At 32.8% G+C, this 14,421-nt stretch overlaps 1 protein-coding gene across 1 annotated transcript in view; it reads left to right on the forward strand.

Moving 5' to 3' along the window:
- Positions 1-8,707: 8,707 nt before the first annotated feature.
- LOC127734647 (major facilitator superfamily domain-containing protein 12-like) overlaps positions 8,708-14,421 on the forward strand; it is a 38,778-nt gene continuing 33,064 nt past the window's right edge. Inside the window, exon 1 of the mRNA XM_052244637.1 lies at positions 8,708-8,902. The gene's annotated coding sequence lies outside the window, so the exon portion shown is untranslated. The remainder of the gene's footprint in view (positions 8,903-14,421) is intronic.

Raw genomic sequence — 14,421 nt, forward strand, 5'->3', positions numbered from 1 at the left:
TGGAACATGGTGTGTCTGTTGAATGTGACAGCTTTTGATAAAGATAGGCAGCTTGATACGACCTGAACAGTTGGACAAGTATGGACACAACATTTAAGTTTGATACATTGTACTGAATTTGGATTGTGACTTAATATTTGACACAACATAGGTTTCTGACAGAATGAATTTGGTCTAAGAACTTAAAAATTTGAACTCGGACATTTACTTATTATGGTCCAATATCTAAAATCTAAAAGCATGGTTAGATTCAGCATATCAAAGAACCCAAAGAATTCAATTTATGATGAATTCAAACAAATTTTAATTTTGGACCCCTTGGACCTCAAAGTGAACGAATTTGATAGCGGGCCCAAAATCTAAATACATGGTTAGATTCAGCATATCAAAGAACCCACATATTCATTTTTGTCGAACCTGCGACTTTTGTCGCAAAAGTGAGACATAGCGATCCTACATTCAGTCGTCGTCGTCGGCAGCGTCCACAAATATTCACTCTGTGGAAAGTGTGGTTAAAGTTTTTCAAAATTTTAATAACTTTCTTAAACTATCCTGGATTTCTACCAAACTTGGACAGAAGCTTGTTTATGATCAAAAGCTAGTATCTAGAAGGAAATTTTGTAAAAAGAAATTTCCTGTTTTTCCGTATATTACTTATAAATGGACTTAGTTTTTCTTCCAGTTAACATTACATACAGTCTGAAGTTAAAGCTTTTAAAACATTTATTAGATTCATAAACCATCCTGGATTCTTACCAAACTTGAACAGAAGCTTCTTACATTCAAAAGATAGTATCTAGAGGAAAATTTTTAATAATTATTTCCCCATTTTTGTTGAGCCTGCGACTAACAGCAAAAGTAGGCGAGACACTGTTGAAATCAAACAAAGTTAATTGGACCTTTTGGACCTTAATATGGACCAATTTGAAAACGGGGTCCAAAACTAAAAATCTAAATGCACTGTTAGATTCGGCATATCATACAACCCCTGTTATTCAGGTTTTTTTTCAGATCTGTACTTGGTGTCTTTTTGATGTGGGGATGTATTAGTACCATGCCAGCATAACGTTTTGTAAATCTCTAATATATGACAGCTGAGGCTTTCCATAATGCCACATCCACTCTGTTTTTGTTAGATGTATTTCTGCTTTGTATCTATCTGATGAGTTAAGCCCTTTTCAAGTGATTTTTGTCGAGCCTGCGACTTTTGTCGCAGAAAGCTCGACATATGGTTAGTGATTCAGCAGCGGCATTAACTAACTATTTAAAAGCCTTATATTTTAGAACGTGGAAGATCTGGATGCTTCATACTTTGTATATAGATGCCTGATGTTATGCAGTTTCCGTCTGTCATATGACCATTGTTCTTGACCTCATTTTCATGGTTCAGTGACTACTTGAAAAAAAAGTTATGGTTTTTTCTTAAAAAAATATTCTGATCCCAAATTTGATGAAAAAAAATATTGTGGTCAAGCAGATGACAAAAAAAAAAATTCTGAATCCAGATTTTCCCCATTCCTTATAGTGTTAAATTTTGAAAAAAATAATTTGGTTAATAGTGTCGAAACACTAAATAAAAATGTGTGCTTTGCGCTGAAAAAAAATTCTGACTCTGACAAAAAACCATAACCCCCCCTTGAAGTTAAATGGTTGCTCCCTTATTATGAGTAATAGGATAACTATATTTAGTTATGTGCGTACCTTGCAAGGTCCCCATGCCTGTCCGAGAGTTTTCATCTGACCACAACCTCATTTCATGGATCAGTGAACAAGATTAAGATTTCGTGGTCAAGTTCATGTATCAAATACTATAAGCAATAGGTCTACTATATTTGGTGTATGGAATGATTGTAAGGTGTACATGTCCAGCTGGCAGGTGTTGTCCGACCTTGACCTTATTTTCATGGTTCAGTGGATAAAGTTAAGTTTTTGTGTTTTGGTTTTTGTCGAGCCTGCGACTTCTGTCACAAAAGCAAGACATAGCGATCCTACATTCCGTCGGCAGCGTCCACAAATATTCACTCTGTGGTTGTAGTTTTTGAAATTTTAATAACTTTCTTAAACTATCCTGGATTTCTACCAAACTTGGACAGAAGGTTATGTTTATGATCATAAGATAGTATCCAGAAGTAAATTTTGTAAAACAAAATCCTGTTTATCCATATTTTACTTATAAATGGACTTAGTTTTTCTGCCAGTTAATTATATAACATTACATACAGTCTGCAGTTAATTAAAGTTTTTAAAACATTTATTAGATTCATAAACCATCCTGGATTCTTACCAAACTTGGACAGAAGCTTGTTGATGATCAAAAGCTAGTATCTATAAGGAAATTTTGTAAAAATTTATTTCCTGTTTTTCCGTATATTACTTATAAATGGACTTGGTTTTTCTTCCAGTTAACATTGCATAACAGTCTGCAGCTGAAGTTTTTTTAAACATTTATTAGATTCATAAATTTATGTTTCAACTCTTTTATAAATCTATAGATTTGATTGCATACTGTATTCAGTTTTTACAAGCATAACTTTTTTCATACATTTCAAACGTTTTATTTCATTAACTGTAAGGGAGCTACCATTTGAATTTAATGGGGGGCTAGGATGAAATGTGAAAAAAAAAAGGCAGGACAGGAGTTTTGAGTAAAAAAAAGGCAGGATGAGCAACTTGTCAAAAAAAAAAGGCAGGATGAGCAACTTGGCAAAAAAAAAGGCAGGTTGACAATTTATGTAAAAAAAGTCAGAATAAACTAATAAAAAAAAGGCAGGACCGACTAGAGTGAAAAAAAAGTCAGAATAAATTAAAAAAAAGGCAGGACCGACTAGTGAAAAATAAAAAGGCAGGACAGAGATTACAACTAAAAAAAGAATGCAGGACAAAATTTTTCATCCTAACCCCCCCCCCCCCCCCCATAAAAATCAAATGGTAGCTCCCTAAATCTATTATGTGCATTCCCCTATCACACTGAAAACATAAGACAACAGCAAAAGAAGGCGAGACATTGGGTTCCGCGGAACCCTTACAATTTTTTTTTCTAATACAATATGCAATAGGTCAACTATATATTTGGTGTATGGAAATATTTTATGATGTATATGTCAATCTGGTTAGTTTTATTTGACCTTGACCTCATTTTCACGGTTCATTGCTCTGAGTGTTGAGTTTTTGTGTTTTGGTCTGTTTTTCTTAAACAGTATAAGCAATAGGTCAACTATATTTGGTGTATGGAATGATTGTTAGGTGTATCATGTCTCACTCAGTGTCTGGCAGGTATCATCTGACCTTGACCTCATATTCAATGTTCAGTTTTCATGGTTTAGTTTGTTTCTTGGATACTATAAGCAATAGGTCAACTATATTTGGTGTATGGAATGATTGTAAGGTGTACATGTATTTCCGGTTTGGTTTATCTGACCTTGACCCATTATTTTCTTTGATCATGTTAAGTTATGTGATACTTGTTGTAAAGCTTTATATTTAGGACTATCAACATAAAATCAATGGTCAGTAAAGCAGGCGAGACATTTCAGTGTGTGCACTCTTGTTATAGTTTGTTCTTATGTTATACTGTTACACCACTGTCCCATGTTAGTGGGAGGGTTGGCGCCTTCAAACTAGTGTAACCCAGCCACATTCTGTATGTGCCTGTCCCAATTAAGTCAGGAGCCTGTAATTCAGTGGTTGTCGTTTGTATCTGTGTATCATAATTGTTTTGTCATTCATTAGTTTGTACTTAAATCAGGCCGTTAGTTTTCTCGTTTGAATTGTTTTACATTTGTCATTTAGGGACCAGTTATAGCTAACTATGCGGTATGGGTTTTACTCATTGTTGAAGGCCGTGCTGTGACCTTATATAATAGTTGTTAATTTCTGTGTCATTTGGTCTCTTGTGGAGAGTTGTCTCATTGGCAATCATTATACCACATCTTATTTTTAAAGTTTAATTTTGGACCATTTGGATCTCAAAGTGGACCGATTTAAAAAAAAATGGTACCCAAAATTCAAAATTTAAATACAGGGTTAGATTCAGCATATTAAAGACCCCAAAAATTCAAGACTTTGAATTAAACCCTATTGAAATTGGTCAAGAAATACTGTAAATTCAGAAATTATTGCGTGCATTTATTATTTCGATTATTTTAAAATGGGACAAAAATGCTAGATTAATTATAGTGATTTCAGGCAAATCTGCATGCATATCTTTGTATCAGATATAAGAATGCGAGTTCTTATTATTGCGATACTAAACAAGTTGCATTATTCCCATTAATAAAATCTTCGCGATAATTTCTGAATTGACAGTATAAGCAATTTATACAAAGTATTAAAAAAGTATTCTTTTTGGCCCCTTATTCATAAACATTCAGGGCCATTATCCCCAAAATCAGTCCCAACTTTTTTGTTTTGGTATGGAACCTTGTGGTACAATTTCTTAGAGATCCATAGACTTATACTCAAGTTATTATCTGGAAACCTAATGTCTCTGGACGGGTGCGAGACAACTTGGGCCGTCTATTAAGACAACTCGGACCATCAATAAGTCATCTCTGATCGTCTATAAGTCTGTTCCGACCATCTATAATGCCAACGAAGACTAAGTATAGAATTCGGATTTTGACGGAATAAATTATTTAATGTGTCTGAAGAGAAGTCTCGAATAAAGTTTTGACGTCGATTTTGAGTATATAAATGACAAAAACGACAACTGGGGTGTCTACAATTAACTAACGCTCCCTAATTTTTTTTTATTTCTGTTGTTTGAAAGCTGTATGAGTAAATAATGTTTTGGTAGATTCTTTTTAGAATAATTAAATTTACATTATTGAAAGTTGATTTAATTTAATTATCATTACGAAATAACAAATTTATTAAGTTTGTTTAATGAATTTATTATTCAAAATAAATATAAACATGATGAAGTAGAAATAAAAATGTACATTAGGGAACGACCATCTAACTTCAAAAAAAAAGGGGGGGGGGGGGGGGGGGGGTGGTTGTTATGGTTTTTTTCCTAAAAAAATATTCTGATCCCCAATTTGATGAAAAAAAATATTGTGGTCAAGCAGATGACAAAAAAATTATTTTGAATCCAGATTTTCCCCATACGTTATAGTGTTAAATTTTGAAAAAAAAAACCATAACCAAATACCCCCTTGAAGTTAAATGGTTGCTCCCATAAAGGTTACTTTTATGTGAAATTTAACATGTCATCATATAACTAGAACAAACTCTAGGTTTATACTTTGTTGGAGTTGGCATTATAGACGGTTCAAGTTGACTTTAAAATAATCAAATAAAGAATTCAACAAAAAGGTAAAACAAATTCAACCTAGACTTCTTTTTATACGCCCGTTTATGGGACGTATTATGGTATAATACAGTTGTCCGTCTATCCGCCCGTCGTCAACATGTCGGACAATAACTCAAAAACGCTTTAACCAATTTGCATTGAACTTTGGTGAAATGTTTATATCTATTGACGTGAGCTCCCTTTATATTTTTATAAATTTTAGATTTTACGTTTCCGAGTTCGGGGGTTTTATTCATTAAAAAAAAGGGGGATTTTCCAGTTTTCGTACAATAACTCAAAAAATGCTTTGAGCAGTTTTCATGAAACTTTGGTGAATTTTTTATATCTATTGACGTGAGCTCCCTTTTGACTTTTATAAATTTTAGATTTTACGTTTCCGAGTTATGGGGTTTTATTCATAAAAAGGGGGATTTTCCAGTTTTCGTACAGTAACTCAAAAGTGCTATGAGCCGTTTTTACGAAACTTTGGTGACTGGTTTATATCTATTAAAATAATCTCCATTTTTATTTGATATTTGATATAAAGTTGCATTACTATCCGTACATATCAGTTTGACGACTATTTTGAGGCCCTGCCCCAAGGACATGGTACAGTGACTTTGAATTAATTAGCAATTTTCCAATGTTAAGTTTTCTGCTTAAGTTAGTTTGATAGGATCTACTTGTGATAGATCAATGATATTTTATATGTAGTTGCATTACTATCAGCCTTCAACAATGAGCAAAGCCCATACCGCACAGTCAGCTATAAAAGGCCCCGAAATGACAAATGTAAAACAATTCAAACGAGAAAACTAACGGCCTGATTTATATACAAAATAATGAACGAAAAACAAATATGATATGCAGCAACAAACGACAACCACTGAATTACAGGCTCCTGACTTGGGACAGGCACATAAGAATGTGGCGGGGTTAAACATGTTAGCGGGCGCACAACCCTCCCCTAACCTGGGACAGTGGTGTAACGGTACAACATATGAACGAACTATAAAATCAGTCGAAAAGGGCTTAACTAATCAGATAGATACCGTGAAAGCACAAAAAAAGTAACAAAAATACAGAGTGGACCTGGCAGGGTACTTATACATCCCCACAAAAAGACACTAAGTACAGATCTGAGAGTACTCGCAGTTACTGACAGCTAGTTCAAAGCCAATAACAACTAATAAAAAGAATCCTGCATCTAAGACTAAAAAACTACTTGTGATAGATCTATGATATTTTGTATAAGGTTGCATTACTATCAGTACATATCTATTTGACGATTATTTTCAGGCCCTGCCCACTAGATAATGGTCCAGCGGCTGAATTAATAAACTATATTGCTGTCCATCAGATTGTCTTTTTCTGAGTTTTATGCCGATAGGCGAGACATATCTCTGTGTCAACAGTTTTTTTTTGACAAAGAAATATATACTTAAAAGGATATATCTAGGGAACAAAAAAGTATTCCGAGGGAAAATAATGTTTTGACTGCATGAAAAAATTAATACTGTTTTCTGCTATTTTTGTTGTTGTTGTTGTTCATCATTTCTCCTATTACAGACATGCGTCCCATAATTATGTATACATGTACATTGTATTTTCGGCATAAAAGCAATTATAGCCTGCATGATGTCGGTTAGAAAATATTTTTTCCCTTATACAAGTATATAACTGGAAATATACATTGGCTCGCTTTCATTCAACTAAAAGTAAATTTTCCATGGCAATATATTTTAAAAATATTGTCAGTACATCTTTTTAAATAGGGGGAAAATAACATGGGCAATAGCGAAATGAATATTAGTTCTAGCTGCTACTACTACTTCTATAACCTGGGACATAATATATTATAATAGTCCCAGCTATAACATAGAGGGTGGATGAGGGGGCTGCCTTGATAAATCATCTGTGAACTATTAAAAAAAATGTTAAAAAGTGTCAAATATCTATGATAAAAGTAAAGAGAATGCAAATTTAAAGTCACCTAATAAAGGAAATTTGGAAATTGAATCAAACAAATATTTAATAGGATTTGAAATTTTTGAAAAATCTCTGAAAATGCTGAGTCAAATGTTACCAAGCTTTACTGAATGTGCTTTCAGGTATTTAGTTTAAAAAATGTATCCGGGGATCTGGTCAATTAATCAACAAACATGACAGATGTTGCTAACAATAGAATAAAAGGGTAAAATGCAGTTTTTGGCTTAGATCTCAAAAACCAAAGCAGTAAAGCAAATTTAAACTGTTAGCGGATTAAAATGATCAACTGGCCAAGGTCAATCTCCTGCGGAATTTTCAGAAAATCGGAAACCCTTTTTGGAGTTGTTGTCCCTGAAGTTTCATTTTTGATCAATTTCAAAGGTTATGGCTCATATCTTAAAAGTTAACCTCTATGAGCAAATCCGATATGGGTAGAAAAATCAGGCTCGTCGGGGTCTATCTTCTGCAGAATTTTTAGAAAAAATACTTGCTAAAAACTGTAATAGATGGGAATAAACGTTGAGTAAAACATATCATCAATACAAGACCTACAAAAATGCCACTAAATAAGATCCACAAATAAGCAAACATAATTGATTGCGATAAAGGAAAACAATTAATACTAGTAAATCAAACTAGCATATTGTTTTACAGGCTCATGGGAGGCTCTTGTTTTTATGGGCATATAGGAAAATGTCTTAAATTCGATCGATTATATATTATTCAGACTTTAACATTTTAATTTCACTCGTTTACTATCGGATTTGGATCACGGGAGTGGACCAAATTTTAAAGGGAAATGATAACAGTTTGTCAATATTCAAATATTTTTGTTAAGCCATGCAAAACGATTTTTTCAACACTCCTAAAATGTATAGTATTTGAGAAGGTATAGATACTTTTACTTCAACATTAGCGTGTATTAAAAAAACATGTAGTTACTGTGATCACTATGATTTTTGCATAGAACGCTCCGACGTCTTATTCACTGACTGCTACAAACTAGCTGATAATCACATAATCATTAATTATTTTTTTAAACAAGATCATCACTGAATAATCAAACATACAGTCCTAGATTATCAACTAATCAAATAATCATGAAATATTTGGTCTGGTAATCAAATAATCACTATAAAAACGGCCAAGTAATCACCGTGATGATAATCAAAAACCCGATGAGGGATCATGAGGAGGCTCGATCATTCAAATTTTGATAATTTAAAATAAAATACTGGTATATGAAACTTTAGACAACTTTTCAGCTGAATAGATGATGCATTGTGTGCATACATAATTGATTGCAACAAAGGTGAAAATATACATCAAAGTATATATTCTAGAGTTTCCACTTTGTTTGAATGAACTTTTTTTTTGGCGGGAATATTTCACAACGAGTCATATGATAAATCACATGATGTAAAAATGACAGATGGGAGTGATGTAAACTAACTTGTTTAACATGTGATAAATTGATATCGTTAGAAGAAAACAGCGTGCAGATCATGTGTTTCACTTTTGTTACATTGGTATATCTCTGAGACTACTACAAATTATAATATAGTTCAACTATAAAATAATCTTAGGGTTTAATAGTTAAGCGTTACAGACATGTTTGTGGTAAGTTACTATCCCTAGATTCTTTCCAATATACACTAATATTTAATTTAATCCATCAGCTGTCAGTTACAATGTTCGTCATGTTCTTTTTTTTTCTTTTTTATATACAAAGTATTTTTATACAGGTGCCAGGTCATGTTTGTTTCTTAGGGAAGCAAGTTAACTCGTACCATACACCTTATCGCTATTTGTCCGCCATTACTGGACATCACACAGGTTCCCGTAAAATTTTGACGTCACAATACAAAATATCTGACGCCACAATGGAAAAGTGATTGTTGTATGACGTCAAAAGTTCAAGCGGGACAGATTCTCGGGTCAGCCGGGAATAGCGATAAGGTGTATTGTCAACTCGTACCAACGTAAACTCGTACCACTGGAAAGTCGTACCAATCAGAACTCGTACCACTGCAAACTCGTACCATTAAAAATATATTCAAAAATACGAATGTTTTATGATTTTTTTTTGGTAAACTTAATAAAAAAAGTTGAATTACTTGAATTTTATACTAGATTTTAATAAAAACTTAGACAAAAATATGAATGTTTTATGATTTTTTTTTTAAGCTTTATACAAAAAATTAAAATATCTTTAAATTTTATACCAGATTTTAATGAAAACTTAGACAAAATAAAATTCCTTTTAGAAACAATAGAAAAATACCCAAATCTATTCAATGTTACTGATTTGGAATGATTAAAAATTAAATCAAATAGTTGTCAGTAAAAGTTTAAAAAAGAGTCTATTCAAGGGAGACAACAAAGCCAATCTGCCACGGTTTTCTTTATCCAATTAGACAAGGAAAATTAGCTACAAATTGGTCATTGTAATTTCAAATTGTATACATTTTACAGACTTAAGAGGTATTGAGTGAAATTAAAGTATATATTCATCATTAAACACCATTTGAATGCATTTAAATAGTGGGTTTCATTGGGGTCTGAGCGTGACGCGGGATTGTTGATTTTTTGTAAGCGTGACACGTGAAAGTCATTTATTGTGCCGTGAAAACGGGATATGAAGTCTAGCGGGATACGGGAAATTACCAAAAAATGAGAATTGCTTACGTACATAGTGTAAGCGGGATACTGGAATCTGACAAAACAGTAAGCGGGATCCGGGATCAGAAACCCCCAAAATAAGTTGGTACGAGTTTACAATGGTATGAATTTACCGTGGTACGAGTTAGCAGTGGTACGAGTTTGCATTGGTACGAGTTATTTTTTAGTGGTATGAGTTGACATTGGTACGAGTTTACAATGGTACGAGATAACTATAATTCTTTCTTAGTATAGAAACGCAGTTAAAGACAATGAAGCTGAATCCCTACTATCATAGGTCTGCCAACTTTTCATGAAGCAAATGCGTGAGATTTGGCTAAAATTGTAAAGATCAAAGAGAAAAAACAATAGATCAAAGGAAAATGCCGCCAAATAAGCATGAAAATGCGTGAGACTTGGCAGCCCTGCTATCATGACTATATAGATTTAGGGTCATCAAAAGGAATTGCAAATATGGCTGTGTTTACACCACAAAATCTACTCTGAGTACAGACAAACAAGTGCATCTTGAATAGTTTTAAGGCTAATGGATGGATCTAGATATATAGTTCAATCGGGATATATATAAAGCATAATATTAACCAAATCAGATAAACATGATAAAATGGGCCAAAAAAAACCCCAAAAAATCACCTTAATTTCAGATTTCTGACAGCAGAAATATTCAAAAGAAATAAATTGACAATATCACTTAGAAATTATTTGTTTGAATTAATTCCAACCTTTTTTTTATGAAGAAAAGACTGCAATTCAAATTCTCCTGATTAATTTTTTTTGCATGTGTTAATTTTGATACCTCATCTGGCTTGTCTGGGTGATCGGTCCCAACCTGTCTGACTTCAGACTTCATGTTACAAAATATATTTTAATTTATGAAAATTTGCTTAGGTTTACCAACTCATACCATGATCATGATGATATATGAAATTATGCAAATTATTATTTAATATTTTAACTGTCTCAAAGACTTATTGATGCATTATTGCTAGGTAAAGCAGCAGACAATGAGAAATTCTAGGATAACTCATGATTAATATTTAAAAAAAAAAGGATTGCTACATGTATATGAATGTATATCTTGCAATTGCAAGTTAGTATTTAGTAAAACATTTGTTAACCAGGTTACCATACAGTGACCTTTAATTGGTAATATCCACGTCTTTTGAACCCTGTGGGATAGATGTTTTAAACCACTCCTTATTTTCATATTAACAGAATGTATATATAAAGATTTAATCTTTAGGTATTTGTAAAATAGATTTCAATAGTACACTGTAATAGGCTACACCATTGCTGATTTATTTGCTTACACTTCTAAATTATACTAAAAGAAATTGGTAATTTTTAAAAAAAAATCTTACATATTTTATATGATTTTTACTTTTTTCTTAACATGTTAAACATGTTAAATGTTTATCTTTAAAAATATTTTAACTATGAGTTTTTTTTTCATTGTGAATATATCATAGGCGGATCCAGGGGGGGCCCTGGGTGGCCCGGGCCCCCCCTTTCGTGGGAAAAATTTGGTTGATTATATAGGGAATCACTGAAGCGTGACTGGAGCGGGCCCCCCCTTACAAAAAGTTCTGGATCCGCCACTGTATATGTATCCAACGCAATCATAGGTTTGAACGTTGTTTTCAATTTAGACTTGTTTGTATTAATATAGTTTATATTTTAAACATTTATTATACCCCTGGTCCAAAGGAGTGGTTACCCTGCACAGGCATTTGTCTCTGAAATTTTTTTCCCCCTATAAACCCACAGGCACTTGTCTCTGAATTTTTTTTCCTATATACCTTTGTGTTATATTAAGGGGTATAGGGAAACAAAAATCAGAGACAAGTGCCTGTGTATATACCTGAATATAACCCTGATAGAAAAACATTTATTTTAGAGACAAGTGCCTGTGTTACCCTGGTATACTGTTTTACCCCTGTCTGTCTTTTAGTCCACATGTCTGTCAGTCCCATGAAATATCTGGCACATTTTTCTTGTAAAATACAAATGTGAGCTATCTATAATTTGTAATTAGTCTTCATGTGGACATGCTTTATTGTGTAGTTCATTTCCACATTCATCTTTAATATTTCATCGACTTCCTGTTTACCAAATACTTAGTTATAAACTACATAAAATGCCCATGTATGAAATTTTCTTCACATTTTTCTCATGACATACAAATTAGAGCTTTGAAATTTGGTATAAGCATTCATATGATCATGATAAATGATGTGATGCATTTTCACATTCATCGCTAATCAACTTCCTGTTTACCAAATTTAAAATACTTAGTTATTTGTTAACATAATCACATGATAATGCCCATTTATAAAATTTCGTCAAATTTTTCCCATAAATTACAAATCAGAGCACCCTGAAATTTAGAATAAACATTCTAGTGAGCATGTTGATGCATTTTAACAGCAATTACTGTTTAATCTTCCTGTTACCGAATACTTATAATGGGGTATCATTTGTAAGCAGTAATTCACAGTTCAACTTTTCTCTACATGTTCTATCTACATGTATGTGACAGGTCTATTACCTTATGTTATTTTTGGTAATTTGTTCTTGCTATAGTCCATTATATAGGCAGCAACCAATCATACCATTACTGTTAGAACTTAATTTGCATTTTTCCAGAATCATTTGGTGGGAATAGGGAATCCGATATTAAATCAGATAACACCTTGCAAATTTTTGTGAGGGTTTGTACAAGTCCTATTGTACAGGCAACATTTCTGATCCTTTTTAACATATGTCCTCCAGGTTTACTTTTTTATCCTACCAAATTTACCCCCATTTTGAGGGCAACAATTTTTATTCTTTCCAACATGTACCCTAATTTTCCAGGCAAAATTTCTGATCCTTTCCAACATATATACCCTAGTTTGCCATGCAAAATTTCTGATCCTACCTTTGGAACATACCCTCATTTTTTTCACTACTGACAACTTCCAAGTTCTGGCCATCCATTCTGATTGATCCCATTTTGCAGTACATGTTGCACATTGTATAAGTGGACATGTTCCTATCCTGAGAATACATGAAATATTTGAATTGGACAAATCCGACATTGATCAAAACATCAATCTATCAAACATTTATTGAGCATGTTGAGAGTTTAATTAATAGTTTAAATTCAGAGCTTTACATGTTATTTTCACAGACAGAATTAACAAAAGTTTTGCATCTCAGAATTTTAATCCACTTATTAACAAGTGAAAAGAGAGTCCAATGTGTATTGATATTCATCAGGTTTGGTCTACATTTTATTTTCTTGGTCATGATGTTCAGTGATGTTGGGTACTCTATGCTAGGTCAGGTAAGATGATGTCCTTTAAAAAAAACTGAAGCAAATAACATATTTACCATTTACCCCAATCTCAAGTTTGTTGGTGTTTTCAAGTTCTTATTCAGCATCACAATAGAAAATGTTAAATATCACAAGCCAAAAGTGATTGTTTTGCAAACATCATAACAAAATTGAGCCCTTTGAGGTTAGTTAAAGCAATATCCCAAAACATCTGTAACACAGCAAAAAGGGGATCCATGCCATGTCTGTTGTTTAATTATAAAAGTTTAAGATGTCAAAATTGACTTTACAATAAATATTTGCATGTATACAGAATGTTATTTATCTGGAATTTAGATTAGTACAGGTAAAATATGTCAGTGTTACATGTACATTTTATTAAAATTGTTTTTATTTAACCAAACAACATGAACAATGGAGATATCATGTATATAAATAATGTAAATGATGAATGCATTGATTGGCAGGTTGTTTTTAGGGGATTTGTTTCAGGTAAACAAGGTACATGTAACATCTTCAGGTATCATATGTTTATGAATCACATGAGAATATAGAAAATCTATTCAACTTATTGTATTTTGAAAAAAATAGATCATCAATCATGTCAATTGATTTCATATATAAAATTATGAATGTATGCATTTATATTTTGAGTTGGAAAACTGGACACAAAAAAAAATCTCCATTACAAATACAAATCAAACTCTTGGGGATTTGGCTCTTTTTCTGCATGGAGGGAATTGGTTTAAGTTGACACAGAAAAATTGCTCTGGCCAACTGTATAATGAAATAGATATATGAAGATGTGGTGTGAGTGCCAATGAGACAAATCTCCATCTAATTCACAATTTGTAAAAGTAAATCATTATAGGTCAAAGTACGGCCTTCGACACGGAGCCTTGGCTCACACCGAACAGCAAGCTATAAAGGGCCCCAAAAATGACTAGTGTAAAACCAGTCAAACGGGAAAACCAACAGTCTAATCTATATAAAAAACGAGAAACGAGAAATACTAATGAACCACAACACAAACAAAAACCACTGAACAACAGGTTCCTGGCATAGGACAGGTGCAAAAGCGGGTTTAAAGATAACAATAAAAATTTTAAATCGCAACCAGTACTACAAGTTATGATTT

This window comes from Mytilus californianus, unplaced genomic scaffold (genome assembly GCF_021869535.1).
Source record: "Mytilus californianus isolate M0D057914Y unplaced genomic scaffold, xbMytCali1.0.p SCAF_3, whole genome shotgun sequence".
NCBI classification, from domain to species: Eukaryota; Metazoa; Mollusca; class Bivalvia; order Mytilida; family Mytilidae; genus Mytilus; species Mytilus californianus.